The sequence below is a fragment of the Serinus canaria genome, chromosome 11 (genome assembly GCF_022539315.1).
Source record: "Serinus canaria isolate serCan28SL12 chromosome 11, serCan2020, whole genome shotgun sequence".
NCBI classification, from domain to species: domain Eukaryota; kingdom Metazoa; phylum Chordata; class Aves; order Passeriformes; family Fringillidae; genus Serinus; species Serinus canaria.
In genome coordinates, this window is record NC_066325.1 from 20,357,351 (window position 1) to 20,382,415 (window position 25,065).

Genomic DNA, 25,065 nt, shown 5'->3' on the forward strand with positions numbered 1-25,065 from the left:
CAGCCCCCCCAGTAACTGAGGCAAACATGACTCCAGAAGAAATCCCTGCAATCTGGCTGAAATTGCTCAGCAGTGTGGCTCTCCAGCCGTGCTGCATTTTTGCATCCCAACAATGACTGTGCTGCTGCTGGAATATCCCTTTCCATGCTTCTTGCTGGGCGTCTCTAAATGGTATCAACTCGCTTCTGTGGCTCAGCAAGCCCTGTGCAATCCATTGCTGCCGACTGCCTGCCCTTTCCCCCTTCCAAACCCAGAACAAACACATCTGCTCCAGCTCAATTCCCCTCAAACTTCCCCCCTCCTCCTGCTCAACTCCTCACCAACAAACTTTCCAAAGGAAAAGCTAGTTTACCTGGCCAGTGCTTTGGGCATAGTCATACAAACTGATCAAGGCAGACATCCTAACTCCAGCACAGGGATTTGATTGCAAATTTCCATTGCAAAGGAGCAGAGGGAACTGGAAATCTGACAAATGCCTTCAAATTGACCTGTGTTTCCACAATGCACGCAGTGTTTAAAATGAATGGCAGACTTTATCATTTGGAGCTCCTTCAAGGACTCTGGCCTTCCATGCTTTGTTCTGATTCTTCAGACACATTTCCAAGAAGCAGACAGCTATGGAAGTGGATGATATTATGGAGACTTTTTCTAAGCTGAATCTCCCCCCTCCCAACAATATTTTTTAAAGCCTGAATTTTAAAAGATGGCCTGGAACTCTTTTTTAGCTCTCCCCATACATCAGCCCCTTGTGCCCCGTCAGCCTCCAGCACTGCAGAGCCTTGGCCCAGTCCCCCCGTGCTGGGTGGCGAGCAGTGGGATATGCTCGTGGATCCCTAAAAATTCAGCTGAGTCCAGTGCTTTCACAACAGACCTATGCAAATCTGGCCCACCCCTGCCTCCCGAGCCCCTGGCAGCCAGGTCATGTCTCCAAGGGAAGACCTGATCTCGCTGCAGAATCCAGGGAACCAGAGCTGCTCATCCCCATTTTATATGTTAAAGATAACAACTATTCTTGCTGAGAGTCCTGTCCAAAAAGCCATATTCACTGCCTTGGAAAAACATTTTGCTTCAAAGTTGTTCCTCTCAATTTGTATACATTTCTGCAAATAATAACTTCCCTTGAAAGCGCCACTATTCGTTGCGTCTGTTCAAAATAACATAGAAATGAAATGATACAAATCTTTGCGCAAATACATCAGATATGCCATGAGACCAAAAAAAAGGGTTAATCTAATAATTCAGCTGTGTCTTTAGCAAGTTTCCTGTGGGAAAAATCAGTTTTATTTTCCCTGCAGATCTGATACTAAGAGCTTCTTTCTGCTAAGCACATTAAAAGCTATTTGAACCCAAAATCCCATCTATGCGTATGCAGAGATACACATATAGAAACAAGAGGCACCCACACAATTGCAGATGAGGCTGTATCAAAATTTCTAATTAAAGTAAGGGAAGCCCCTTTTTATATTTTAGCAACCAGATCGTCTTTTTGCCTAGAACAAAGAAATCTTATGGAAAGTAAATTTTTTAGAGGAGACACACGTGCACATACATGTAATCATACCTAATGATTTCTGTACGAATTATCCCTTAATTCCTTGGCTGTGTTTCGGTGTTTGCGTAGTGGTTTATCCGCTGGTCCTGCAGCCGTCACTTGTTCCTTCCCTTCTTTTCACACACAGCCTCCCCTCATCACCTCTTTTTGCAACCTGGAAAACTGGGAACTCTCTGTTTCCCCAGCCTCCAGACGTCTGTGTCCAGGACGAGGGGCAAACCTCTGCCCTCTGCTCATCTGCTGTTTCCCTTCCCTGCCTGAGCTCCTGCCTTGCCAGGAGGGGAGGGAAAGATGTCCTAGGACTTGACCCCGGGGCAGAGCCTGCTCGGGCTGGACCAGCTCCCAGGAGGGTGGGGGGCCGCAGGGCGCACGCCCCTCTCCCCGCTTAACCCCTCCGCTCCTCTGACCCGGCGCCTGCTGCCCTCCTCCCTCCCGGGGCACTCGGGCTCGTCCCGGGAGCGCGACGGAGAAGAAAGACGGAGGGAGCACCGAGGGGCTGTGGCAGGAGGGCTCCGCGCAGCGCGGCCGGAGGAGCAGCGGGATCTCGAGCGGGGGATGTTTGGTTTGTGTTAACTACCCAGACAGATGCACTTCGGCATGTTTGCCTTTATGGGATCCATATGTTGTCATGGGAAATTAGAGGACAGCGGCACACAGCTCGAATTCACGATGCAAGCGCAGAGACAACATCCATGGCTCCAGCCCGCGCTCGCACACGTCCCTGTAGAGGTGCCTATTTCTGGAGCATCCACAGGCACTCGTTTGCTCCCCAACTTCCCCACACATTTCCTTTTGCTTTGCTCTGCAAAAAGTGTGGGCACAGGCAGCACCCGCAGCCTGGGCCACCAGATCCCCAGCCTCAGGGGAAAAGAGGCACTCTTCTTCTAAGTTATCCCAAGTGCTCAGGACAGGGGTTACTTTATTCTCCCCTCAACTTCTTCCTCGACCCACGTTTGGTTCACGTTCCGCAAGAACAGCTACAAATTACATGCACCTTCCCAGGCAGCGTACCAAGCAGCCCCAAAAAATAAAATTCTGATTCCCACAGGGCTCCATGGTTTGGGGCTTGGTTGTTTTTTGTTTGGTTGGGGGTTTTTTTTGGTGGTTTGGGGTTTTTCTTGGGAGGTTTTTTTTTTTGGTTTTTTTTTTTTGCTTGGGGTTGGGGGGGAGGTTGGTTTTTGTTTCGGTAGGAATTTTTTTGGGGGGGTGGTTTTTTTTTGTTTGGTTTTTTTTTTTTTGAAAAATGAGTACATTAACAATTATTCTTCCATAAAACCAGACATGTATCAAGCAGGCAGTGACAGATTTTTAAGGGCAGCTTTTAAACGCGAACTGGTCCCCCTCTGGAGTCAATCCGCGCACCAGAACTCACACACAGCACACCTGGGTCACCGGGCACACCAGGGCTGCAGGTACAACACCCCCCGAACCGTGGCACCCACCAAACCCCTAATCTTAAAACCTGCGACTTTCTCCCAAACGCCAGACACCTCCAGCAATGCATCAACAGTACAAATTCCTGATCACCCGTCCTCTTCCTTCACCCCCTTCCCGCTTAAAGGGACTTGTCAAAATTCCAAATGTCAACCCCCACATTAAGAAATAGGGAAAGCTCAAGACATTTCATTATAATAGGTACTAACAAACATGCAGTTTATTACCTTGCAGTATAAAATACATCTACATTAAGGTTCTCCCAAATGGAAAAACTGACCGCAACTGCATTCCTTGTTCAGAGCTATGAAACAAACCGTGAAGATAATTATTTGAGTTATTATGAAAATAATAATAATTTTTAAAAAAGGTTAAAAAAAGGCAAAAAAGAAAAGCAAAAAAAAAAAAAGAGCTTCTTTAGATTTTCAAGACATGATTTAAATAAGATTCATTTCTGCTAATAATAAAAATAGCCTCTTACAGAAACATGAAAAAAACATGTTCCTGAAGCCTGGATAGAGGTTCTTTACTGGTTCACCTCCTCCCAAAATTCAAATCCCACGTTCGCAGCGTTCATCTGCATTTCTTGCTAGGGCTAGAATGGGGAGGGACAAGCTCCTGGAAATAAAAATTTTAAATAATAATCGGACATGGACCAGAGCAGAAAGTGAAAAATGTTACCGTTAGGCTAGAGAAATATTTATTTAATCAAAGCAAAGGTTCTGGTGGGACTGGAGGAATGTTGCATCCTCTCCTAAAAAAAAAAAAAAAAAAAAAAAAAAAAAAAAAAAAGAGAAAAAAGAAAAAAAAAAAGAAAAAGAAAAAAGGGGGAAAAAAGAGGAGGGGGTGGGGGGGGAAGAAAAGAGAAAGCAAGAAAGAAAAAAGGCAGAGGCACAGCCGCCTCCTGGAGTTCCCCATTGTCCGGGGCCATAGAGAGCCCCAGAATGGCATTAAACTCACAAAAGGCACATTGTGCGGGGGACAAAAAAAGCCCCTTCTTCTACAATAACTTTTAGCTTCTTATTTTTAGAAAATGACAAAGCTGTTGCCAGCGATGGCTGGTGAAACCTGTAGCCCGGCTCCCAGCGCGGCTGGCCGCGGCCGCATTGATCCGCCGGCCCGCTCGGAGCGGCGGCCGCCAAGTTTGAACGGGGCCGGGCCGCGCCGCGGGGATGCTGCGGGGATGCTGCGGGCGGCGGCGGCGGGACCGGCGCGCAAAGTTGCGATCGCTGCCGGACGCAACTTTCCCGGCGGCTCCCGGGGAAACTTCGGCGGCGGCGGCGGGGGTCGGCCCACCCCGGCTCTGCCCTGCGCGGGGCGGCGCGGCCCGGCCCGGGGCGCGGGGGCAGGTGGCTCCGCGGAGGTCCCGCCACCGCGGAGCGGTGCGGAGCGGCCGGCCGGCCCCGCACCCCCTGCCCTGCCCGGCACGGCGCTGCACGGGCAAGGCGCTGCGCGGGGCAGCGCGGAGCGGGGCCGGGCCGGGCCCCCCCGCCGCGGGCTGGGGGCCGGCCGCTTGCCCCAAGTTTCGGTGCGGCGCCGCCGCCGCCGCGCTCCCCCCGCCCGCTCCTGCGCGCTCGCTCCCTCCCCCGCCGCCTGGGCTGAATCTTATTGATCCAGAAGGTGGCTAATTAGCCCTTCCCGTCGTGCCTGGGTAATGAGGCACATGCGCACTGCACTAATCAGCCATTTTTTGCAGGAAACTAATTAGCAGAATAAAGATCCAAAGAGTTTTTTTTCTTCCCAATCATCAGATCTGAGTCCGGGCGCTTCCTGCTCCGGCGACTGCCAGCCCCGCCGCCCGCTCCGCGCCTGCCGCCCGCTCCGCTCCGCGCCCGCCGCTCCGCCCCGACCCGCCGCCGCCGCTGCTGCTGCCGCCGCCCGCGGCCCCCTCTCTCCGGGGGGCTGCAAACTCCCCGACAACGATGCTGCTGCTGGGCAGCGGCGGCGGCGGCGGCGGCTCCCGCTCGGCTCCGGCTGCTGCCCCCGGCTCCCGCTGCTGCTGCCCCGGGCCCCTTCGCGGAGCCCCGCGCTCCTGCCGCCGCAGCCGCCGCAGCCTGCATGGGATCTGTAGCCCCCGCGCCGCCGCCCGGGATTAAAAGCGCCGCCGCCGCCGGAGCAGCGACCGCGTAAGTGGCAACTTTTCTGCCCTGTCCCCCGCTCGGGCTCCTCCTGCTCGGGGCGCCCGGGCTGCTTTGCATGGGGCTGGTCCGGCCCCCCCTCCCGTCCGCTCCCACCCACCGCCCCGGATCCCCCAGCAAACTTTGTGCCGCTCGCCGTCCCGGAGCCCCGCCGCCGCCGCCGGGGACGCGCAGGTGCCGGCGCCGCGGGGGCCGCTACGCGCCCGCGGACCCCCCCGCCCCGCCCGCCGGCCATGGCCGCGGGGCGCGCAGCGAGCGCGGCGCCCGCCCGGCCGCTTTGTGCGCGGCGGGGCCGGCGGCGGGGGCCCGGCCTCGCGCGGAGCCCGCGCCCCCCGGGACCCCGCCGGGCCGCGACCGCTCCGCGCCGGGGACGCGCCGGAAAACAAAGGGGCGAAGAAAGTGCCGAAAACTGCCCCGGCGGCGGCGGGCCCGGCCCCGCGGAGCCCCGCGCCCCGCGGCCCGCACGGCCTGGCCGCGCGCAGGAACGGCGATTCTTGTTCCCCGCGGGCGGCTCGGTGCGGGAGCGCGGCGGGGCGGGCGGCACCGCAGGCCGAGCCCGCTCGGGGCCGGGGTTAATGACTCGGGACTGCATCGCCCGGCGCTTATCGCACTACGTGAAACGCGGGTGCCTGTCGGTCCCCGCCGGGACCCGCCGCGCTTGGGTTCCCGCTGCCGCTCGCACCCTCCGAGGGGAGCGTGTGTGTGTATGTATGTGCCCTGGCTGTGCACGGCGTGCGTGGGTGCCACGTACACGCGGGATTCGGACTGTGAATTATTTATAATTTGGGTTGCGTTTGTGTCTTTGTCTTCTTTTTTTTTTTTTTTTTTTATTCAGTTCCTCTCGTCCCCCCCTCCGCCCCCCTCCCGCCCCCTCTTTTTAAAACAAACAAACAAAAATTGGTTCCGAGCAAGGTCTGTTTCTTTCTCCCGCTGTGCTTGCGGCTGCTCTCGGTATGTCCTGGACTCTAACGCAACCGTGTCCCCTCTGCGCTGGCTGTCTTTCTCCTCTTCTTGCTCCTGTTTAATATGGAGCAATTTTCTGGAGACTCGGTGACTCCCTCCTTAGGGTCACATTGAGTTCGAATACAACTGAAGGTGCGGGAATCCTGCAACGGAGGAAATAAGAGAATAGAGAAAACGGGGTCAAGTTGGCTGCTTAGAGGCCAAAACTCCCATAGCTGCCTTTAAAAATATATGTATAATATTTGGCTTTCCTTGCTGTATTACAGATTGCAGCTTCCCCTTTCAGGTATTTTCCTTACATCTTAAAGCCCTCGCTTCCTTTTGCCTCCCCCCCTGCACCCTCCCCCTGTTAGGGGAGGGGGGGGGGAGGAGGGAAAATAAAAGGAAAAGAAATGGGGGGGGGGAGAGAGGGGAAAAAATAAAACCCATTGAGTTTAGGCAAATAAGGTTTGGTCTCCGTATCCTATTACAAAGCACTTTGAATATGCAAGACATCACACAAGACCAGTTATTCCAGTTACGACAAACTTAAAAAGAGAAAAAAGCGAGGCATGTTTAGATTGTAATTTGTTAGAGCAAGATCCGTATTTAAAATTCCATCTTTTAAATTTTTTTTTTCTACCCTTCCTTTATATCCAGCCTTTTCTAATGTCTGGGTTGGGTGTTTGTTTTTGGGGTTTGTTTTTTTGGGGTTTTTTGCATTATTATTAAAATCTTTCCATCGAGTTTAGGAAGACCGCTGCGAGCAACACATTTTCTGTATTTTTGTTCCTGTATCTCGGAGGAGAGTTGGCAGGGATTCTGTGGTTTGCAGTTACACAATATGTTATCATGTTTTTAATCACTAAATCATTGCAGTGGTTATAGATTTACAGTCTTAGGGTATTACTGAGCGGCGCGGCGCAGCCCGTGTGTGCGGGGACATACGAGAGCATGCCGTTAACATGCTCGTGAACTTTGCTTTTAAACCATTTCCCGGCCGAGCCGCGGCAGAGTGCGGAGCCAGCGTTTTGGCATCACCCCTCCACGCACTTGAGGAAAGTTTGTGCAACCCTCCCGGCAGGGCAGGAGCTCCGATGGGCGTCGAGCGCGCCCTGTCCTGCGGCGCTGGCGGTAAGCGGCGGGTCAGGGGGTGCGAGGGGTGCCCAGCGGGCCGGGGCCACCACCTGCATGGCCGGGGGGATCGGGCCGCCCCACCGGCCAGCCTCTGCTCCCGTTTCCCCCTTTATTATGTAACAGAGCCCTCGGCAGCATTAAAAATTCAGCATTACAAGCTGATTGTAATGCTCCCTCATTAGGGAGCACTGTCTGGTCCAGTACTGAGCGAAGACGGAGCGTGGCTTTTCGGCTGCCGCAGCAGCGGAGGCCGGGGAGCAGCCGGGAGTGGGGAGAGCGCGGTGTCCCAGGGCCCGATCCCAGCAGGGTCACGCTGGGCTCCCCACCATGAAGTGCCGGCCCTGCGGCCAGGCCCAGGGCTCGCCGGGCTTCTGCTCTGCCGCCGGTCGAGGGCTTTCCCCCGTGCGGCTGCCTGAGCTGCCTCCTGCCCGGTCCTGCTCCGCGGGCTGCCTTCCACTGGAACAAAAGCAAAGGAAAGGCACATTAGAGGGGAGCGAAACTCTGCGTCTGGCCCCAGAAGTTGCTTTGCTGTATTTGTATTTTTTTCTCCTCCTCTTTTCTTTTTAACGCGGTCATTTTGTGAAGAGGGCAGCAGGAAGTTGGCTCCAGCCCCTCTCCCGCGCAGCGGTGCCGGCCGCAGCAGCTCTGGTCCTTAGCTGCAGAGCCTCCGGACCCTCCCTCCCACCCTGCTGCTGCCTTTTGTTCCCGCAGGACCGGGCCAAGGTGCTGCTTGGCAGGCCAGGGCCGTGCGGGCGGCCCCGTGTGCCTGCCACCACCGCCTGGCCTTGTGGTGGCCGCTGTCACACCGGGGCCCAGCGGCGGCTGCTCTGACAAAAGCAGAGGCGTGTGTCCCTCTTTCATCTCTCTGCCTTGACCCCCGCCCCGGCTGCTGTCGGTGTCATGCCAGAGGCCAGGAGCGGTAGATTTGCTTTAGGCCTGGCCAGTGGTTGAAAGGCTTCAGCAGGAATCGCTGAATCCCAAACCGATGGACGCACAGCTGGCTGCGTCAGCCTCCCTGTTACCACCTCCTTCCGCTTTCCAAAATAACAGTAATAGCAGTAATAATAATAATAAAAAAAATGTTACATGGAGAAGCAGAAAAAGGACTGGTGGGCTTTTACATCAACTTTATTCACATGCCGTATTTTGTTCTGTGGGGGCTCGATCCCTCGTGGGAGCGTTTCCCTGCCAGCGTTGCTTTCTCATCTGCGGTGGGAGAATTTTCGGCAACCATCTTCTGTGGGTGCTGGCGCCGGCCCTGCCGCGGCTGGAGGGGTGTTTGCGCCGCAGAGATCAATTATGGAGGGACTGGCTTGGGAGAGGCTGAGCATTTCAGAGCTCCTGCATCCCTTCATCAGAGTGTGGCCAAGGTTTGGCCTTTGTGTGGCTTTGCTTTGGGGGCCGTGCAGCCGTGGGTGCGTCTGGCTGGCAGGAGAAGCGGGCTGTGAACAAAGCCGGGTCACGACAGGTCCCTCTGGCCCAGCACATGCCGAACCCCTGTGCTGCTTGCAGGGTCCTACAACTGATGGCTGTGGGGGCTTCAGCCTGGGAGAGGCCGCTGGGGCTATGGCAGGTGCCTGTGCGGGCTGTCCCTGCTGTGCTGCTCTTGTTCCTTAAGGGTGGGTCGTTCCCCATGCTGACTGGGAGCCCTTGGGGAGGCTGTCCATCCCTGGGGAGATGCAGGGGGAGACTGGAGAGAGGAGCTCCTCTCTGGGGGGCAGGGCTGCCCTTCTCTCCTCCCTCCCTTCTCGACAGCCAAAATGCAGGCTGGGTGTCCAGCGCATGGCGGCAGCGATGGGGCTGTTGAGGGCTGTCATGGCAGGAGAGTGGGAATCAAAACATCTGTGCGCAGGCCTGGGCGCCGCAGCCTCTAATGGTTTTGACGGAGCTGTTGTGGTCTGTTGTCTGGAAAATCTGCATTCTGCGCCGTGCCCGAGGGGGCCGCGGCACCGCAGACCGTGGCGGTACCTAAATATAACCGCCTCGCGCCGAGGGGTGAGGTGAGGGCAGCGGGAGCAGGCCGCCCGCTCGCCTTCTGCTTTGTCTCTGATCTGCGATTCAGGCATTTTTGTTTGCTCCCGAGGTTGGGTTTGTGTGTAGGCAGGGATTGGAGAAATAGATAAATTCCAGCTAGTTTAAAAAAAAAAAAAAAAAAAAAACAGCAAAAGAGGGTGGATGAGTCGGGCTTCCCTCGCTGCCGGCAGTGGTCCTGCTGCTGGGCTGGGGATCCCACCAGCCCCGGCCAGCCCTGCGTTCCTTGTTCCCCTCAGAGATGCTATGGGTCTTGCTGAGGTCTCGCTGCGCTGGCAGGAAGCCAGAGCTTCCAGCGCTTCCTTGCTGGCTGTGCCGGACAGACGTGTCTGTCTGTCAGTGTGGGAGGTGGGTGCTCATCGCCACAGCAACGCTGGCTGTGTGCGGGGCTGCGAGCGCCAGGCCAGGTGTGCACTCTGCGTGTGCCAGAGGTGGCTGTGAGCACAGTCCTAGTTTGACCCCACACAAAATTATTTTTTGGTTGGGGATGTCAGGAAGGGAGCTCAACACAGGCCGCAGCTGGCGGTGGCTGCCACCATGTTCCAGGCGCTGCTGAGGTGGAGGGACAGTGGGATGATAGCGGGTGCTGCTGGCAGACTGCGGCCACCCGGCTTTGCCCTTGAGTTTGCTGCTGGGAGAGACACTTGGCTGTTGATTGTAATTTCATTATGTCACAAGTGCCAAACGTGCCTCTCGCTATGAAAAGGCAAAGAGGACCAACAGTGTTTTTCTTTTTTCCCCCCTGGAAAACAAACATTTCACAGTGGTTCGTGTTACTGTTGAACGTGAGGATGCTGGCCTTGTGGTAACCAGGCTTTCAAGTATTAAATTTGGTGAGGGCTGAACTGTGCAGGTTCCTTGACTTGGTAGTAATGCTGGAGCAGACAATGTGCTTGGCAGCTCTGGTAAAAGGTTTTCTCCTGTCCTCCACCTGCCCTGGTGTCTGGGAAAGTGGAGACTGCAGGGCCTGTAACATGTTAGGTCTCAGTGTTTATTTACATGGCCTAAGTGTACCTGCTGAAGCGTCGGGTCCCTGCCCAGGGAAGATGGGAGCTGGTCCCAACAGCAGCGTACCCTGTGTTCCGCCTTGGGCTTGCCTTGGGCTTCCAGCTGCTCTTTCCTGGTGGGTGGCAGCCTGGCTCTGAAATGGCTGGTTGGGTTAGTTGGGTGGCAGGGGGTTTAAACCTCCTTCCACGCTGCCGCCGGCTGCCTTGTGCAAGCAGAGCGGCGCTCGATGCGGAGCTCGGCGCACAAGCAGCATGGCTGATGGTAACATGGTGATGGCGTGCTTGATCCTGCTGGGCCAGGCTGGGGTTCCCGAGTGACTGTGACGTCTGGTGCTAGGCTCAGAGGGTTTTGGTCTTGCTATAATGGAGTTGAGTGAGGAAGGGGAGGTGAGGAGGGTGTGGAGGCACAGCTGGCTGACTGCCATCAGGTGCAGGTCGTTTGGGCTGACGAGCGCGGTCAGGTGCGTGTTGTTTGGGATGATGCAGAATCTGGGGCTTCCTGCCCAGGGTGTGTTTGCTGAGGTACCATGTGGTGAAAAAACATGTCGGCAGGCCTGAAGGTTGGTTCGGGAGACTGAGCAGGGGAGGTGCGCGGAGCTACGTGGTGTTTGAGAGCTGCAGAGTCTGCAAACCAGCCCTGCTCCTGCAGTGTGAAGGTATTCTGGATTCAGGCTGTGCACAGCAGCTTGTGCATTTCCGCTGTACCTCTGGCGTTGCAGAGGCTGTGCCCAGCCCCTTGGACACCTCGAAAGCAGAGCAGGGGCTCTGCCGTGCTGGGGTGCAGGAGGCTCCCGCAGGATGGCTGCGGAGGCAATGCTGCCGGGCTGTGCAGTGTTGGACAGGGCTGGGTGTCAGTGCCAGCGCAGGAGCTGCTCTCGGGTGAGCTGCAGCAGTGTGCTCGTGGCCGCTGGAGTGGTGCTGCCGGGCGGTCTTGGCTCCTGGTGCGTGTCCCCTGATGGGGCCGAGGCTGCTTTGTGCTGTGCCGTGTGGGTGAGCGAAGGCCGGGGAGCGCAGGGCAGCCGGCCCCCATGTCCCCGTGTCCTTGCACGGTTCCCCCGCAGCCCCTGACTGTGCCAGACAGAACTGTAGATGTCAGGCTTTGCACAGAAAGGAGAGCGGGGAGGGAGGGCGAGGAGGAGGCACAAGCGCGCAGCAGCAGGGCTGTGAGGTTCAAATTAACCTTCTGCTTTGTTGGTGTCGGAGTGAGGCACCCCGGCCGCCAGCACAGTGAGGGCCCTCTGTCATTCACACCGGGCTACGTGGAGGAGCAGGGCCAGCAGCAGGGCGTCCCTCCCCCCTGGGGCTGGGGTCAGCAGGTGCCCAGGGCCCAGGCACTGGAGATGAAGGCGCCCAGTGGAACCCAGGGGCTGGCAGGGCTCGCCGTGTCCCCAGGGTGCTGCAGTCAGCGCCTTCACATCTGACTTTGAGGAGTGGGTGCTCTGGCCTTTCTTCTGGAAGCTGGGTCTGCAGCACCCAGACGTGTGCTCCTGCACAGCTACTTCAGATGTCAAAGCCTAAATTTCTCCTCTTTAATTTTCTCCTGTTAATTTTGTCTCTTTTAGTCTTACATACTTCCTTCCCCAGTTCCTTTCTTCTCGCTGTTTTTTATCTTCCATAGAGACAGTTAAAAGCAGCTTAACACCGTGAGCTTGTTTGGAAGTCAAAAGATCCGTTTCAGCTCTGACGCTGACTTTGGGCAAGACACCAAGTGTTTGCCTCAGCTGGAGCATGGAATGGGATGATGCGTAGTTCACATGCAGGGACTGTAAGTGGAGGTTAATTGTGAAAAATCACAACATGTTTTAAATCCCCAGAGCATTGTTGCATCCTTAAATTTTAAATGGGAGTACCTGCTGCGCTGGGGGTAGCTGTGGAGCAGAGGGATTGTCCAGAGCACCTCAGCACCTCCCAGCAGGGCGTCGTGCTGGAGACCTGTGCTGTGGTACTGGAGAAATGGATCTGGTTGGTCCTTGTTTTGAGACACCGTCTCGTGTCTCCTGATGTTGCTGCTTTCTGGGGCACAGAGCACTGGGGTGGAGGACTGGTCGTGTTGGCTAGCGTTTGTAGTCCCAGAGAGTCCAAGTAGAGGCAGACGTGAAGGTGTAGGCAGGCAGGTGTACGTTCTGAGCTCCTGTGGGCATGGCAGGCCTGCAGCACAGCTGGAGGAGGCAGCAGCTGGGTTGGTTGTGTTACTGGTTAAGGAGTGAGGACAAGAAGCACACGCTGCCCGCAGGAGGCGGGTGCCGGGGGAGGGCCGGCAGGGTGGGTTTGTGGCAGTACCTTATGGCTGGCAGAGGGGAGAGCGGGTGGTGAGCGGGGCATTGCTGCCAGCCCATGCCCTTTGCTGGCCACAGAGCCTGTTGTGAGCTGTGTGCTGGCGTGGGATGCCAGCCCTGGGGAGGGTGGTCAGCACCACGTGCCCCTCTGCTACTTCACGGAGCAGTTACTTGGTGAATAGCAGTGCCTGTCTGAAGGAGCTGCCACAGATTTTTTTATTTCCTTACTTGCTTTATTTTAACCAGCCTCTCCATTGTTTCCTCTATATTTTGGGTGACGTGGAAGTCCTGGAGGTTTGCATGAGATGCTGGAAATTACCCAGGTGGTGGGTCTGGTGCCAGCGCAGCCCTGCATGAAAAGCTGCCTTCACGGCAGGCTTGCAGCGGTTTCACCTGGAACTGCAGACGTGTGAACAACAGAGCCAAGCTCTGGGAGTGCCTGGGGGATTGCTTGGAGCCCATGCAAGAGGAGGAGGAGGGTTGAGCTCTGTCCTGCACAGCAGTGGCTGGGGTCAGCCTCACAGGAGGAACAGCATGACTGGTCGCTCTTCTCATGAAACCTCCCAGCTGTGCCTAGGGCTGCAGACCTGCTTGCCAGAAGCCCCCTGCAAGGTCCTCCAGCTCTTAGCAGTGCAACTGGAAGTGTCCAACCAGCCACTTCTCTAGCCATGTTCCTCTTCTAAGCATCCCTTTGTGTCTCTGGGATGATGGGATGCTCTCTTGGGACTGGAGGTTTCCTTCCTTGAGTCCAAGTAGCCACTGGCTGTGTGGATGTCTGCTTACTTTAGGCAGGAACTGGATGTCAGGATTCTGGTTTTTATCCCCACAGCAATCTTTTTCTCAGGCCCTTCTTGCTTCGGGGTACGAAGCCCATGAAGTAGCAATGGTCAGTGAGATGCATTTGGTGAGATTCCTCAAGAAGCACTGGCTGTCCTCTGGAGAGCTGAAGTTCTCTGCTGCTGGAGAAATGAGTCGAGAGGTGTCAAGCAGACATGGGTATTTTACTGTTGGTGGGGCTCAGTGGGTCTTCTGCATTTTAAAACGAAAAAAATTTGGAGAAACAAAAAAGCTCAGCTGCCATTGAAGCATAACGTGCCAGGAGGTGGAGGGGAGGAGTATTCGCAGTTTTCCCCTGTGCAGATATTTGGGATATTAAAAGCTGTCTGTGTCTTGCTGAAGGCCTTGCTGGACTGTGGAGTAGGAGTGGGTGATTTCTCAACTGCTGCTTGAATTTCCTTATGTTAAGACTCAGCTTTCTCCTTTAATGGCATTACCTGGATGTTGAACAGTTCCAAGTGATGCCCTTGGCTGCCTGTGGCCAGCACAGAGGGGATGGGCCGCTGAAGTCAGCCCCATGGTCCAGGTCACTATGAGGAGGCTAGGGCAGTTCTGAGCCCCAGAGATGGCTCCTGACTCCCTGGTGACTGGAAATAAAAGGATTGAGAGTCTTAGTGTGCAGATCTTTTACAAAAGGGCAAGAAAATGGTAAAATAAAGCTTCTTTAAGTAGAAATAGCTACAGTGAGTACTGTGGAAGAAAGGACAGAGGAGTTGTTCTTTAATATTCTCATGGTGTCTTGAGTGTGAAAGTTTTTTTGTTTGGTTGGTTTTATATTTTAAAGTTCCTTCTTCCTTGTATGAGCCTCTTGCACAGCAGAGGAAGAGGAACACTTAACAAAAATAGAGCCTGTGTTTGCCTAAAATGAGGTTGCTGTGGCATGTTTAGGACTCGAGACTGTGACTTTGAAGCTGACTGCATTTCACGCTGCTGATATCCTTTTAACTGTCTTAGGTAAACAGTGCAGATGGGCTCTGAGAAGTGTCTGGTGAAAACTGTGCTTGGCTTCTCATTCTGACTGTTTCAGAGGTTTTCAGAACAAATACCTTCTGCTTACCAGCACTCTTCCTGCTTAGAAAAGTTTGCATTGATTTATTATTATTTTTTCAAAGGATTTACTTGCACATTAGAATGCCCCGTGGACATTATTTTCAGTTCAAGGAGGGTTTATTTTAGTTTGGCTTAATTGAATTGGAAACAGTTATGAGCTGTACCAAAGCAACTTGGATTTCAAACCAAAACAGGAACGTCCTGTGCACACAAGCAGGTTTACACTGCTGTGTTTGCACGCCTGCACTGAATTCCCCTTGTTTACCTGTGTGTAGGGACTCTTGACAGGTAAATCACAGTGAGGACTCAGTGGTGCTGAGGCAGGACCTGGAGAGGCTGCAGGGGCTGGTGTCCTATCTGTGTGTGACACTGATGATGCTGCCAAGCCAGCCTTGCCCTGGATGCTTTTTCCTTTTGCTGACACAGACCTTTGGGGCGGTGGCACGGGGAAGTATTTTAGGGAAGGGACCTGGGTTAGAAAAATTGCTAAAGGATGGAGGGGAAAAAGCTTCCTCAAAATATTTTTATTTTTAGTCGTTTTTTTGTCAGCTTCCCTTTAATTTGAAATAATTATGCGATACAGGTTGAAATGGCTTTGCTGGAGCAGAGGGCAACAGGCAGGCAGGACCATGGATAATCCCCAGAGAAGGGCTGACTGCTGCTGCCCCAGCCAAAAGCTTGGTCCCTGTGTGGGGCTGGGACCTAAGTGTGCATTTGGTGTAGGGTGCTTGGGAGAAAGGCACTGCATTTAGTCATCTTTACTGTATTACTGTTTTACCCTTTCAGGAGTGCAGTATGGTTAACTTGGAGGATCCCTGTGCTGCCCTTTGGCCTAAGGAAACTGAGCTGCGGCTGAGGCTTAGGTTTAGCTGAAGGATGAGCTCCTTCTGCCATGGAAGGACGAGCTGGTCCCCACAGGGCCCTGGCTCCTTCTGAGCATCCTTCTCCTTTTGGGAGCTCTGGCATGAGGAGCTGGGTGGAAATTGCTGGGCTGTGCTGTGGGTGAGCAGCTGGGGCTGCTGGCAGCCGGGGCTGGTGCCTGGGCTCTGCCCTGGCCCTGCTCCAGGCGTTGCGGGCTCCGTGCCCCGCTGCGGGCTCCGTGCCCCGCTGCGGGCTCCGTGCCCCGCTGCGGGCTCCGTGCCCCGCTGCGGGCTCCGTGCCCCGCTGCGGGCTCCGTGCCCCGCGCCCCGCTGCGTTCCTGTGTTCGTGCGAAGCCAGCACCTGGAGCTGGCAACCTGCATGGCTTCTTTGTAGTTTCACCTGCTTAAATAAACAAACAATCTGTTTGCTCCCCCTCCACCCCGTGCCTCTGGAGCAGCGCTGGCCAGTGTTTTTCTGAAGGATCTGGATCCTGTACTCTGAGGGGTCCATACCTGCCCCAGGTCGCTCCTTCTCCTCCCAGGGTAGCTCCCTCCTCCACTGTCCAGTGCTCTTTGTAGCTCCAAGCTAAATATTTGCTGCAATTTTTGAAACAGATTTTGCTTTTATTTAAGCAATGGCCTAATCTCATGTCCCAAGGAGTCTCTTTTGTGTCTTTCCTGCTTTGTGGAGTTCTAAGATGTCACTGGTGGCAGAGGTTGCACCGGCCACTGGCGGAGGGGAGGGTGTCTGGGCACACGCTGTGCCCTGCCCTGGTGTGGGCTGTGCTGGGTCTGGATATCCTCCTGGGTGTCAGCTGCGTATGTGTAGAGTTCTCTGTGAGCTTGTACGCCAGGTGTGTTTAGACTCTATGCTGAGGTCTGTGTGCCCATCCACATTCAAGCACCAGCACATGAGGGGCTGCAGGTACAGAGGTGCTGCTGGCCAACAGCTGGGAGCTGTTCCTCCCCGTGCCCCACGGCAGCACCAGGCTGTGCTGCTTTGCTCCCTGCTTGAGCCTGTGGTCTGTGCTCGGAGCTGCAGTCATGAGAAACCTGCCATTGAAAAGTCACCGTGGAAGGGTTCGTGGGATCTTGCCAGTGAGAGTTTCCTATTTAAAATTAGAAATCAGATTTCTTTTCTTTTTGTTACGCCTTGATGTGAACTGGTAGTTGCCGGAGTTTTCTTTTAAATCCTGAGATCCCAGCTGAGGGGACTGGGGGAGAGGAAGACATAATTAAGCAAAACCCCAAACAGTGGAATTGCAGGTTTTGTCTTTTTGCAAGAGGAAAAATAGCAAATTTTGTGGAATACTTAGCCCTCAGCAGTAATAAGCAACTCATTAGTCAAATGAGGAGTGTGTAAACGAAGGGAGCTCTGAGTCCATCAGTGCCCAGGGAGGGCCTGAGCTGGGGGCTCACTGCCAAGCACACCTGCAGCCTCTGCCGGGCAAGGAGGAGAAATCTCCAGAGCAAGGAGGCACAGTCAGGTGAAATGTGTGATAAAGCTCTAGTGGCTTTGGAAGGCTGAACTTGTTGAAGTGCTGCAGTAGCTGGATTTTGTTCTGCTCAGGTCATTCGTTTCAGGCTTTTGGGCACGTTCTTTGGCTCCATCAGGTGTGATTTGTTCTTTGTGATGTGGGTCTGTCCATCCCTGCACGGCTGCCGTGGTGGGAAGCCTGCTCTGCCCTCATCGGGGTGAGGAGCAGCCCAACTGCCCGAGTGAGGAGCTTCCATTTTGGCTTTTCTCTAGTTGCTCTTCCTTTACTCTTGACTGGGATTGAAGAATTCATCCCAGTCCTTTGTTTTATGTGGAAGGAGACCTTATCCCTGTGGCTTCTGTTGCTGCTGGTTGTAGGAGTGTTGGTGGAGATAAGGGCTAGCTCCCTGTGCCCCCCGAGCAGCTGGTGACCCACAGGAGTTGGGCTGGATCCCTGTGTACTAACGGGCCTGCCTTGTCCTGCCTTGTTTGTCGTGATTTGTGGCTGCATTTGTATGCAAATACTAACAACTTGCCGCTGAGTTAATTAGTGTTTTTTCTCTTTGCTTCCTGGAGCTTAAGCAAAAGGTCTTTATTCTCCCTATTTCGGTGGTCTCAGCTGTGCCGGGTGTCCTTAGGGGAGTTCAGGCCCAGTTGGATGAATTGGCTGCAGACCCTGGTGCACCTCAGGACAAAGTGTCTGAGGGTTGAGGTGGTCACTGTAGCTGGATGCTCTGGCTGTCCAGATGAATGTTTGCTCCCTGGCTCTGGTAGTCGCTTTGTGGACAAGCAGAACCAAGCCAGCTCCGTTGGTCCTGGAGATGCCAAGTGTTTGCTTTCTAATGCTGGGATTGAGCACCTTAAATGCCATGGGATGGATGATTCCTACCAGACCAGAGGCTCCAAGGGTGGCTCTGGTGATCTGGACATGGCAGCAATGGAGTGGGAATTGCTGGCCTTCAACCAGCTCGGTGTTGGTTTTTTGCTTTGATGGAGGGGAAGGCAGGCATTTCATCCCCTCCCAAGAATGGTATCTTTGTGTTCTTGTTTGGGCTCAAGGATTTTACTCATTTTAATCTTTCATTCCATCTGATTTTCTGTGGGCCCCACAGGTGTTTGGGTGTGCCAGGGGTGCCCAAGCACAGGCTGGAGGGATTACCTGCGGTGCTCTGGGGCAGGTGGGGTAGGTGGGGTGGGCAGCAAGGAGATCCTGGGCACCCCTGCTGGTCCAGGGAGCTGTGGCCGTGCCTGGGCTGTGGCTTCTGGCAGTTGTGCTTGTCCTACCCTGCCTCTTTCTGCCCTCCAGCCAAGGCTTTTTCACAGTTATTGCATCAGAACTTCTGTTTAGTTTTAAACCTTTGTTTTCCCCCTGGAAGGCAGGGCTGTGGCTTCTCAGTAGCAGGGGTGACAGTCTCCAGCCTGAGGCCAGGGACTGGCAAGTTCCACCTGGAAACCAGAGACTCTTTGCCCCCGGGTTGATACTTGTTGTCACCTTAGTCATTTTAGGAGCCGTGGTGCTCTGTGGCAGGAGGGTGGAGGAGTGAAGCTGTGGTGGAGTGGTAACTTGTGCAGTGCTGCATCCAGCTGGAAGAGGGGATGTGCCCCTTAGCGTGGAGCTCCCCATCCTATCAAGGGAAGGTCCCAGGAGTGGCAGCTCACTGGTCAAGAAACATTTCCTGGTCCCAGAGCCCAGATTGCTGCGTGTTTTCTAGTCATCTGAGGACTAATGGAAGAGAGGGGTTTGGAGTATTTTATTTTGGTTTCCTGTTCCAATGCCCCTCTGAGATGAAAAGGCTTCTCATACCTGGCTGTGTTTGTCATCACTGGATTTTTAGACCTGGGAGATGTGTTTTTTTCCTACTCTTGTTTTTCCATTTCACACCCTGCGAGGCAAAGGAATGTGGCACTGCAGACCTTTTCTGTTGCCGTGCTGAATTTTTCTGAGGAAGTACAGAAATGGAGATTTTTCTACGATCCTTCTGAGCAGATTCCTGATGATGCTGTAGTGGGTTTTTTTAACTCCATAAAGCTGAGACTTTATAGAAAACCCAGGGGAGCCTGGGTAGGGTCCAGGCAGGAGGGGGATGAATTTAGGATCTCGCAGAGTGAAACAGGAATTTTTCTAGTTCCATTTTGGGCTGGTGGGATGTGTCTGTTATAGTGACTGTCTCAGTGCAAAGGTCTGAGGTGAGAAGCAGCTTAAAAAGGCTGTGTGGCATGTGAGGAAGCAAGTTAGCTCTTAATCATATCATATTGGCCTCCTTTGCGGCTGATACATCTGCTGTAAAACGCTTAGTGCTGAGTGCCTGATTGGGCAGCCCATGCTAAGTGTTCAAACTCCTGCTGCCTTTTTTCTTCAAACAATATCTTCTGGCTTCCAGATTTCTGATAAATTGATAAGAGGAATTGCGTGAGTCAATAGAGTTGTAGACACTTTGCCAATATAACCCTAGCGCTATTGATCTGCCAGTAAATTAAAGTCTTACTTAGAGGCTGCCGATATTTCTAATCTCCTGCCTCACCAATTACACCCTCCCAGCTACCTGGGAAAGCCAGCCACGGGAGAGGAGCCTGCCAAGGCTCTTTGCAGCGAGTGGGGCCGTGGCGTGGCAGCCAGTGCCTGAGTGGGACAGGGGCTTTGCACTGGGGGTGGCCCTGAGGTGGGTACCCTTTGGGGATGCTGCAGAAAGGATTGGTCAGGTCAGGGCTGAGCCTCCTGCGGCTCCTGGGCACGGCCCTGGCTGCTGGAGGATGGAGACAGCTCGGAGGGGCAGTGAGCCTGGGTCCCTGGGCTCTGCCCCCAGCCCTCTGCCCTCCCTGGCCTGGGGTGGTCCGTGCCATCGGGTCCCGATGCCATCGGGGTTGTGCTCCTGCAGGAGGGACTCTGAAGAAGGGATGCTTGCTGGAAGATGTGGATGCAGGGAACCCCGCTGCCTAGCGCTCCTTCCCTGCGTCCTGCCCTGGGCTCTGCCCCTTGGCTGCTGGCTTGAGGCCGGGACCGAGAGAGGCCATGGATCAGAGAGCTCCCGCCAGGCTCCCTTGGCCCCCCTGTTTCCCCCCCACAGCCCTCCCCTGTGAAGTTTCAGTGGATTCTTGCCAGATAAGCCCCTTTCAAGTCTCATTTACGTTTGAAAGTCCATAGCTAGCTTTGGGAAGAAATCTCCAGATAAATGCTGTGTTCTTTCTAATACCCCAGAGCGAAAATCAATGGGAGGGATAATTCCTTCCCTTGTCCTACATGGACTTTCATGTGTTTCTACCTCCAGCAGCACCTTTTAAATAAAGAGAAGCAGCAGCCACCCTCCCCTTTCTACTCTGCCCCTTGGGTCTCAGCCCAGGCCTCCTGAGCATAGTGAGATGCAAGGTTTGGGGGTGCCTGTGTGGAGAGGGGTGCTCAGCTGGGGGGTTTCTGTTGTTCCCCTTGGGTTCAGGCTTTTACTGGGAGAAAACTGTGCACCTATCTGGATTTACAGGGCTGTCAGTAGGCATGTTTCTGGGAATTCCTATCCAGGATGGTCTGTAGCTAGAGCAGAGGACCCAGGTCTTGGAGGTGGTGACAGCAATACTGTGGTGAAAGGATTTAAAAAAGCATTAATTTCATTAAATCCATTGAAGTGGAGGTTCTTGTCATATAAAACTGCTGCCAGGTAGAAGATGGGCCTATAGTGTTACCATTTTTCTATCCTAACCTTGTGCAGAGCACTTTGATGTCTCTTCTGCCTGGCATCCCAGCAGTCCTGCTATGAGGCAGATCCACTTTCCAGAAATACCTTGTAGGAATTTGTAGCTGAGACTGGTCTGAGACAGCTCTTACAGACTGCCCTGGGACATGCTTATATCTAAAAGCTGCATCCTCCAGCAATGAAGTTCTTTATCTGGCCACTTCCTTGCTGGCTGCACTGAGCTGCATTTTCCCTGATGTTGTGAAGTTATCATATAGACTGTACATTAAAAATTGTAACTATTCCAAGTCTGCTGTTTTGGCAGGGAATCCCTGAGTCTCGTGATCTGTAATGGAGTGGAGATGCTGAGCTGCAGCAGGATATATTTACACTGAAAGCTTTTTCATGGAGGAAATGTCTGAGCTGAACGGCCCAAATGATGTCTTGAGATTTCTGGTAGCTCCTGGTACAGCTGTGGGCAGCTAAAGGGGAGCAGCTGTGCAGGTTGCCTCCCCTGGTTGGGAGAGCTGAGGGAAATCCTGTGTGGACCAGATCCTGAGAAGAGATGCTGTTAACAAGTGACTCAGTCCTTCCTGGGTTGAGATACTTGACTCCTGTTCACGCCTGCTGATGCCCAAGGCAAGGGCAGGTTGGAACAAGACTTTTCTATTGGCTACCAGATATTTTCTACTGTTTCCAGATTAGTTTTCAGGGTTTCCTTGGGGCCTTCTGTGCCCTCCTGGCCACAGCTAGGAGTCCCACAGTCCAAGTCCGGATAAAGGGTTTGTGAAACTTTGGATGGCAGAGAATTCCTTACTCCTTTTAGCTGGAGAATGTGGTGGGTCAGGCGTTCAGCTTGTTTTTCCAGCCATTTCTGTTGGCCAGGGCTGGAGCTGCTGCCCACAGCTCTCTGTGGAGCAGGGCATCGCCCGGGGTGACTTCTGTCATAAATGCTGCCCTGCACTCAGCAGGGAACGGCAGCACCAGGGTGAAACCCATCCCCTGGCAGCACCTCCATGCCTGCCCAGCTTTGCCTTTGGACTGGCATCAGCCAGAGCTCTTTCTGGTGGGTCAGTGGTGATTTCTCTCAGCTGTCAGAGACAGAGGTGACTCGGCCACTGGCCCATGTGTTTCTCCTTTGCATCCTGAAATATTTAGTGTTCTGTGTGTGAACTTAATGAATGAGCAGGAATATTAACGGCTTACAGTCTAAAACCTCTAATTCAAATGTCTCTTGACTTGCAGGAAATCTAAGTTTGGGATTTTGGTGCTCTTTACCAAGGCTGGCATTCAGACAGTGTTCCCTAATTTATTTTCACAAATTGGAGAAGGCTGTAATTTACTATTTTGACAAGCACATGTTTCAATAGACCTTTAATTAAAAAAAGAAAGTTTGGTGCATGTCTGAAACTGTAAGAATCACTAGACTGGATCAGAACAGTAACGTGTAGTATTTGACCTTTGCAAAGTGGACAAATTCTTCTTAATTTTCTCCTCTGACCTGTCTGCAGAGCAGTGTATTTATAGCTACAGGGGCACAGACTCAAAGGGGGCCCTCACTGTACCAAGAGGGATGTTGCTGAGACCGTGGTGGTTCTCCTTAGGATCTTGCTTTGGGGATTAGGGACCCTGTGCCCGTGCTTCATCACCTGTAGCTAACAGAGGGAAAAAATTTAACTCCTACCCTAAGTCTTGGCCTGCAGTGATACAGGAATGTGGTTTTTTGAGTGAATAGTGAGTAAAATAGGTTACAGCTATTTTACGTATGTGTTGGAAAACTTACTACTCTGTCTTTTCAAAGCTTTACAAGTCCTACTCCCACATAACCTTCAAAGCAAACATGGAGGTGTTGTACTCCACCTCTCTAGTACCTCCAGTTTGGCTGAGCTGTGAGCTCCTGGTTTCAGAGGTGAGTGAGAGCTGCCCTGCATTGTGAGCATAGAGTATTGCTGTGCTTGTGGGGGTGTAAGGCAGGCTCACTGGCAGCTCCTTTGTGTGTTATCTAGCAGAAAACCAGCATGTGAAGCTGCTCTCCAGTCATCTCTACAGGTGACTGATGTAACTGTTTGCAGTACTGATTTTGCTATGTGGCTCTTCAGTGTTTTCAGGTGTTACTGGTGTATGGGAAACAAACCCCACTGGATTTGGGGCATACAGTTTTATAGCACTTGGCTGCCCTGTCGGAGCCTGTGGCTCATTGATAGTTCCTGTATTAGTCACCTAACTTCATGTTTCACCTCAAATATTAGAGAGGAAGTTGAGGCTAAAAGTAAGGTGGTGTTTCTGTAAAACAGTAAAAGTTGTGTTAGGATAGACAGTCCCACGGGAGCAACTTCAGAGGGCACGTGCTCACCTGGGGCACGGAGTGGTGGCCGTGCACCAGGCTGTCAGACCGTGTTGGGCCATTGGCTGCTCTTGGCCCCCTCTTCTCACCAGATGTTCAGGTGGGCAATACCCTCTGGAACACAGGTTCTGGTGGGGTGGGAGGGGTGCACTCCTGCCTTTGCCCCTCGAGCTAGCTGGTCCATAACTTACAGACACAGCCTGTCAGACACTGTCTCTGCTGGGCCAGCAAAGGTGTGGTGGGAGCTGCAGTGAGTGCCAGATGCCCAGCAGTGTATTAAACACTAGTTGAGTACAGGAGGGCATATCGCAGGAGAGAGATAAGCAAAGTTCTCTGATTGTGGATCAATAAAGGTTAGTGACATCATATCTCAAAGTGAGAGAACCTGCTTTCTGCAGACCATTTATCAGATTGCAGGCAGGAGCAGTGTTAACCTCTTCCTAACTAGAGGTCTGCTCCTCATCTGCCTCCAGACCAAATCATCTTCCCTGTCTCCCCAGAAGGCTCCTGACCCCGCCTGTGAAGTTCTGGCAATGGCACACTGGCGTGGCCATGCCACAGGGGCTCTCTTTCAAACACTTGTGCTCAGCTCTCTGCAGCATGCCTTGTCCAGTGGGAGAGCATGGCCCCGGGCCACCTGGGCACGGGGTCACAGCAGGCACTGCAGCTGAAGTGCTCCCCATCCCAGTTTATCTGCTCTTCTCCAGTGACCTGCTGCTGTTACGGCCCTGCTGAGGGGAAGATGGCTGCGTGTCAGCGCTGGGATGTGATAGAGTTGTGTTGGTTAAAGATCTGGCACCGTGCCAGGCGTGTTGGGCTGTGGTTGTGAAAGGCATCCCTAGTTTCCTGGTTTGGGCCTTAGATCAACCATTCTTCTATGGCAGCATGGCAGTGAAATCATTGTGGATGGTCTTCAGGAAGTTGTGTGGGGCAGGAGGAGGCTTTGGGCGCGGTGCGTGCTGCCCTCCTGGAGGTGTCCATCCTCCTGGGTCTGCTGTGATTGTTAGCAGAACAGATCAAAGCTGAGCGCGTGGGTCAGCCCCTTGAGCAGCGCCGCTTGTGTGCTGGGGGCGGCGAGGCAGCAGCTTTCCACATGAGTGCAGCTGGTGAATGTGGGCAGCGTGGGGCAGGGACAGCCTGGGGGGTCACCAGGTGCTTGGTCCAGCCCGAGGAACCCAGCTGGCCCCTCCAGCTTTTAGCATTCTTCGCTTTCTGGTCTTGCCTTCAAGTGGTTGGTAACACGAGGTCCCTGCAAATGAGCACTGCTCTCTCTCCTCCAAATGCCAGAGGAGTATTAAGGATCCTCCAGAGCATCCCTGCCCTGCAGTAGAAGAAGATGTAGAGTTTAGGTCCCTAGTGCCCTGCAGTAGGGAGTACAGTGTAAGTTTTCATGCTGTGCAGGTGCAGGTCTCTTGTTTTCCTTGAATGAAAGGATAAACTGCTGCCTGGAGGAAGGTGTGGGCGAGGTTCAGAGATAAAATAGTGAGGATGAATGACAGGCAGAGGGTCAGGGGCAAGAACAGAGTTAATTCCCTGAATGAACTTCTCTTGTCTAGCAAGGAAATACCAAATTTTTCCAGATTCTACAGAGACTTGAGCCTTAAAGACTTTCTGATTAGTTTTCATCCTTTTTCCATTGGTGATTTCTCATGGCAAAGAGCCCTTTTCTGTGGTGCCCTAGGCTGTGCCCCAGGAAGTGTCGGGAGGCCGTGCTGCTGCATGTCCGGGTGGGCTGGGGGGATGCTGGTGATGGAGCCTGTGCTAATGGGCTGTTGTCCAAGTAGAAAGTGTATTTTCAATGAGGAGGTGCTGAGGTATTAGTGGGGCCTGGATTACCCTGTGATTGTGCTGTCAATACTGCTGTATTGAGTCAGAGAGAGCCTGCACGACACAGGGAAACACTTAGCTCACTGCTGCTGCTTATTGAGAAGCCAATAGCAATTTACGTGCTGACACTTGACACCGAATGCAGTCCCAGAGGTACCGATCCTGCTGAGCACTGCTGGGCTCCCCCCACACCTGCGCCTTCCCTGGCCTGGGGCTGCAGGTGTGGCCGTGCCCAGGCTGCTCCAAAGGCACCTCCAGCTGCCCTGGAGCTCGGATGGGACAGGCAGGTGGGGACCAGCTCTCTGGAGAGGTGGGAAACCTGTGCTCCAGAGAGCTGGTCTCACGTGGGACGAGCTTTATTCATGTAGTCAGTGAAGAAGTGGAAATGTGTGTGCCCAAAGTGCCTGGGACCTGTGGACTGCAGCAGCTGGATTCCTTCTGTCCCATTTGTCTGTTTTCCTGGGACAAGCACAGCTAAGCCTGATGGCCTT

At 53.8% G+C, this 25,065-nt stretch overlaps 1 protein-coding gene across 2 annotated transcripts in view; it reads left to right on the top strand.

The window, feature by feature from the left end:
• The first annotated feature begins 4,545 nt into the window (after positions 1-4,545).
• ZFHX3 (zinc finger homeobox 3) overlaps positions 4,546-25,065 on the top strand; it is a 125,534-nt gene continuing 105,014 nt past the window's right edge. Inside the window, exon 1 of one of the 2 annotated variants that reach the window (XM_050978892.1) lies at positions 4,546-5,112. The gene's annotated coding sequence lies outside the window, so the exon portion shown is untranslated. Of the gene's footprint in view, positions 5,113-7,009; positions 7,201-25,065 lie in introns of those variants that run through there. The other variant, XM_030227512.2, reaches the window with a different exon arrangement.